The sequence below is a fragment of the Malurus melanocephalus genome, unplaced genomic scaffold (assembly GCF_030028575.1).
Source record: "Malurus melanocephalus ecotype Western Australia unplaced genomic scaffold, MMel_1.1 scaffold_22, whole genome shotgun sequence".
Taxonomy (NCBI): domain Eukaryota; kingdom Metazoa; phylum Chordata; class Aves; order Passeriformes; family Maluridae; genus Malurus; species Malurus melanocephalus.
The window spans coordinates 2,719,541-2,725,649 of NW_026623254.1; positions in this window are offsets into that span (position 1 = coordinate 2,719,541).

Sequence of the window (6,109 nt, forward strand, 5' to 3'; positions counted from 1 at the left end):
AGGCAGGAGCCACTCGCAGATGGAGGAGCCTCTGGCTCAGGGCATCCCCCGGGCTGGCACAGCTCCCCCAGCTCCGCGTGCCTGCCCGGGGTGCCTGCCCTCACGAGGCACCRCTCTCAAGGATGACCTCCCTGTCAGAAAGGATTAGCAGCCCCATCTGCACTCAGCCTAAACAGGACATATAAATACACACTGCCCTGCTGCGGATGAGCCATGCTTGGTTTCAGGTGCATTAATCCACAAYGAACATGGTCCTGTACAGATAGCTGCAYTGAGAGAGTGAAGATGTGAGTTATACCTGGCTTAGWTGGCTCAGTGAGTTTGTGCACAGGYTGTAACTGGAGAGAATGGRACGGGGTGAGAACATGATCTTAAACAGAAACACGAGCAAAGGTTTGCCTGACTCAAAACGTGAGCGCACACTGGAAACAGCTTCCTTTTTTTTYCCCAGCAAAACAGACCAGAAGCAAACCTACCCATTTCTGGGCTCCAACGCAGGGTTAAGCAAATTCCATTTCATGCTCTGACAGAGATAGTGACTCATGGCCCTTCAGCAAGAGAAAAATYCTCAGGAAGAGCAGCTGCCTCAGCTTCCAACTTCTTCAGCCATGTGCTGGGCACAGCAGATGAARATAGGTCAGCAAAAGCAAACAGCAAGCTGAGGCCAGAGGATCCAACCAGCAGCGGAGCAGCTGTGAGAGGAGCCAGCTCTCACTTCCAGCTGAGCAGCATCCTCCTGCCATCCTGATACGGCTCCGTAAATCCCAGCTGTCCCTCCTGCAGATCCCGTCTGCCCCTCTGAGCACGCAAACTGGAGGCATCAGGCTGTGTTCTGTTAGGGGAAACTGCAATGGGAGAAAGTTCCCAAGTGGTGCCCAGCAGACAGGGGTGTCCATCAGACCCACATCTCACTGCTGCACCAATCAGGGGCTTCACAAGCCCTAAATCTGCAGCTGATTTCCTCACAGGCAGGGCGAGAGGGAGCTGGGAAGGGGCCTGAATTCTCTCTCTAACACTTCAGAAACACCCACTGCAGGCTGAGGTAACCCTGGGCCTCCCCCAGGCTCTGTGGTGGGCAGGGACACACACCTTGCACAGCATCACACACACGTGCCCTCCCCTGACTCACGCCTTGGGACTTGGGCTGGTGACTGCTCCTTCAAGTGTGGCCAGACAGGGATGACTTCATTCTGCAGAAYGGTAGGAAAATCAGCCCTGGATTTACGGCAGCTGTTTGCAGTTGGGATCAGGCACAAAAGGCGGCTGGCCTGAGCTGGCTTACGCTTGGCAAGAGACTGGCACATGGCAGGCTGGGCAGAGCAGTGGCCACAGCCAGCCACACATGCCAAGTGTGTTATGAGGGTTGTGTGGCCCGTCCCTGCCACAGTGAAGGACAAGAACCAGAGTTCTGCTTGGTTTCATGCACACCTCAAACTCGGGCTTCTCAGAGTATTTTGGGACACTTTTCTGCTGAGAAAGCCCAGTGGCCATGTCAGCACAGAACCCTGGACTCTCCCAGGCCTCTGCTTGCAGGGAAGSGGGGCTGAGGGCAGCCTAATGCAGCACATACTTTTGTGCTGAGCAAATTCTCAAAAGCAAGCAGAGAAGGAGCATCAAMCCCCCGTGTGCCAAACACTCCATCACCAGCTGGGCCTTCCCTGAGGGGGATTGCTGCTCCTGTCCCCCTGGGAGCTCCCCCATCCCTCGGCACAGGCTGTTCCCCCACACCACCTCTGCCTGCCCTTGGCAGGAGCCTTTCCACCTCCTGTCACTTGGCCAGTGAACATCTCTGTCACTGTCCCCGTGACATCAGGCACAGCCACGCCACTCCTCATCAGCATGTGCTGCAAACCGGAATGGCCCCACTCAGACGCCACCGAGCACATTTGTGCTGTAAATACCCGCAGGAAATTTCATCAGCTCTCCCTGCTTTGCTTGCTGCTGCTGCCTCAAATTTTGGGAGCCCTGGCACMCCGCCTTTGCCCAGGCAGGCCGCTGCTGGCAGCAGAGGAGGGTTGGGCACTGAGCCCTGGCTTTAGCCCTGTTTGGCTGCTCCAGGGGCAGCAGCTGTTGCTGCCATTCCCACCAGTGTGTGTGGCACAGGGGTGTGCGTGGGTGCTCCCTCAGCTCTCCTCGAGGAAAGGCTGCGGGGACAGTGGCAGGAGCTGCCAGCCTTACTGGAGGCCACCATTGCACCAAGGGTTGGCCTTTCCCAGACAGGGACAGGGAGCTGCCAGGGAAGCCCCTACACAGTGACACCGGCCAAAGCCCCCGGCTGCTCTCGCTCGTCTGTCTCGGCCAGCAGGGACTTCCTTTAGCCCCTGGCAGCAGGGGCTGGAGCCTGCTGTCACCTCCTCCTGCCCGGCCCTGAGGGACACAGTATCGCTTTCAAAGCTGGCAGAAGGCTCCCTGGCAAAGGCAGCAATCGCAGCCTGGCTGCCCCTGCAGGCAGCGGGATGGGGAGCTGGGCCACAGCCAGGACAGAGCCCCGGGCTGGCTGCCGTGGCCAGGAGCTGGCAGGGAGGTGGTGGCAGCGGCTCTCCCTCCCAGGAGGCAGCAGCAGATGCCACCCCACAGCCCCTGTGTGCCCGTGCTGGCCCTGCAGCCTGGCACAGCCACAGACAAAACTGCTGTTTAGGGGAGCTCAGCTCCAGCCAGCGCCAACACAATCCCCAAACCACAGGCACAGGTTGAGGTGAAATCAAAGCCAGCCACTGGTACRGGCTGGGGTGTCATTKGCCTCTCTGAGGGAAACACAGCATWGCTCTGGGAACCCAGCCAGGCCAATGGTTTTCCCATCTCATTTACAACAAGACCAGTTCMATTTTTGTGTTGTCAAGAGCCTCTGTGTTCAGTGGTGCCACTACACAGATGAAACTGCCACTAAACGAGATAGTGGTCAATCTCCAGTACAAACATCTGTAACAGCAAATGCAAGCTCAGGAACAGCAATCCCTCTGTACTTTAAACATGAATTTTACTAGAGAAAGGCAAAGGTGAAACTTCTGGAAATGCCAGAAAATTTCATCACTGYGTGGGTGGTGAGAAACTGGCATAAGCTGCCCAGAGATGCTGTGGCTGCCCCATCCATGGAAGTGTTCAAAGCCAGGCTGGATGGGGCACTGAGCAACCTGGTGTGGTTGGAAAGGTGTCCCTGGCTATGGAAGGGGGATTGGAACTGTGTGATCTTTATGGTCCTTTTCAACCCAAAYCATTCTGTGACCCTGTGATAAGATCAAGCTGGCAAACCAGCTCCATGCACTCACCCAGGAGTGCTGGGACCTTATCCTGCCAGGCCTGCCCAAGGAACCAACCTCCAGTGGAGAACAACTTACACTGTAAGGCTCCCACAGCTGCTGCTCAGGTGATGTTTCCACCTGCACTTTTCCTTCACTGCTCATTGTTAAAATAGCTGATGGTGACCAAGTGTGACATTCCCCATGTTGCTGTGCACTCAAYGCCAGTATTCTTTCTTCAGGAGCAGTATGTACCTAGGAATTACCACACATCCTCTCCAAGGAATCGATCTTCTCAGGCAACTTCATTCAAACCACATCAGAGCTACACAATCCTGGAAATAAACCTGGAGAATTTCAGCTTGGGCATTCCAAGCAGCTACAGCAGCACTGTGCAGCACAAGAGTTTGGTTTGAACAAGTTGCTTTGATGCAGGGATTAAAAAAAAAAAAAAAAAAAAAAAAAAAAAAAAAAAAAAAAAGAGGAAGGGAAAAAGAACTCAAGTTTTGCAAGGAAGCCTTTAACAGCTTCAACTAGACCAGTCAGCTCTTCTGTCCTCATCATGTGCTTCATGTATTTCCAGCTCCTTAGAAAGTTAGACATGGCCTTAGACACTCACCTGGATTGCAGCACTTTAATCCATACTCAGGATACTTGGCAGTGAATGAACCAAATGATTATTGGGAGAGGGCAGAGTATGACCACAACCACATGCACAGGAGGTAGGACAATTTTATCCTGCCCAGACAACTTTTAAGTATCACTCTGCTTTCTGGAAACAGRATACACCCAATTCATATTGAAATGTGGCAGCTACTTTTAGGGTAATTTGTTTGAAATCTGATGGCAACGATCTCCACATTTGTTGAATTTACTTTTCATTAAAAAAAATCTCAAAAAAAACCCCACACCAAAACAAAAAACAAATAAACCCCCCCCCCCAAAAAAAAATCCAAACACCCAACCCCCCCACCCCAAAAACCCAAAACAACCAACACCAACATAAATAAAAAACCCCAAAACAGTAATATTAATAATCCATCCTAAGGCATCCATCAAGCTGTTGAGGTCATTAACAGGAGCTCTCTTACAAATCGCTGCAGAGCACTCACCTGGAGTGAAGGGCCTTGAGAAGGCCCCACTCTGGGCTCAGGCTCTTCTGGCCAGCACCATCCCCTCTCCCTCCASAGTCAAACCCCACTCCTTCCCACTTGTGCCACCCCTAAACATACACACCAGGAGGAGATGATCAATCTTTTACATGGGTACAGGATGGGAGACATTTCCTGTGCCCCAGGAGTTTAAGGCCAAGCCTCCTGAACTTCTTTTCTTGATCTCAGCTCACCTAAAATTTTGCCCACAGCCACTGATGTCTCCAGCARTGGCCCTCTTTCAACCAGCTCTTGTTCTTCGCGTCCTCAGCCCCTTTCCCACACAGTGCAGAAAGACCCACGCTAGACAATAATCCTTTTGGTTCTTTTATTAGCAGAAGTTAAGAATACAGCAAGTAATAAGATCCCATCTTATATGGAACCATCACCAGAGTCCCCAGCCATCAAAACCCCAGAATGTGCTTCATTGCTTCCAACAGTAAGCAATTGTTAAAAAGAAATATACTGAACAAGGCCACTATTTAATGGGGAAGGAAAGAAGCTGTAGGTCCTAACTATTCTATGGCAATAACCTGCACACAGAGCAAGCAAGCCTCTGACTGCTGAGAGTAAGGCATTCAGGTGCCAACCTGGGAAGAGTTCTCAGCAAAAGCTACAGAAAAGTGCACAGCTAGGTTGTTTTTATTGGAACACACAAACTTGTTGAACGGAGAGACTGACTGGGTTAAGAATAGCAGGTGGAGTACTGTGTTTTTGTAATAGTTCTGTGCTGTGTAGGACCAGGTTACAATCACCCTTCGAGGAGTGAACGTGGGATGATCCAGGATGGAGACTGCTGCTTCTGCTGGTACTGTTCAGAGGTATCCCAAAGCACCTTACAGCCAGCTCTGGTTGTGATATGTACCACGCTTYGCTCACACACCAGCACTCATCCTCTGGGCAGCTGCACAGCCTTGTCTGGGGTGCCAGTGCCATTAGCCYTTACATCCAAGGTAATACTGCTCTGTCCTTCATTAAAGTACCACAGACCTGGGATCAACTACTTCCAGCCCTACAGGCATCCAGAGTCAGGATTCTACTGAGAACACTAAACTTGCAGACTGCTGCAGCACCTCCTCCTGCACCTGACCTTGCTCTCAGAGGATTTACTCCACTTGAGGGGTGAAGCCTTAATATYCACTCAGCTTTAAGAAGGCTTTCTGCTTCTACCTGACTTCATCAGACAAAGTAACTCCCCAAAACACACTCAGTGACATCCAGGAAGATCTTTACAATCCATATCTTTCTCTTGAAAGATGAAAACTGAAACTTGAGGGAATCTAAAAAATAACCAAAACCACCAAAAAACCCAACAAGAAACCACCCCACACAACACCAACCACCTTTTACCTTCCTTCCCTGTGAAATACTGCATGTTRTGAGCTGTTTAACTCATCTGTGAGAGAGGTAATTGCTCTGAATTTCCAGCTAAAGACTCCAAGCCATACCTGTGCCATAACAAACAAAATGTTCAAGTTTCACCTTACGACTCCAAAGATTCTCCTTCAGTCTGGCTTCTGACTGGGCTCCAAAGCTCAAGCTACATCAATTACACAGGAAAGAGTGTTTGCCTCCCCTTATATAGGAGGTGTGTCTGCTCCACGGCAATCCAGCTGAACTCTCCGGTTTAAGAAATACCAGCAGTCCCATTGCTGCACCACAGATGGAAAGCAGACCTAAGAACAAAAAAAAAAAAAAAAAAAAAAAAAAAAAAAAAAAAAA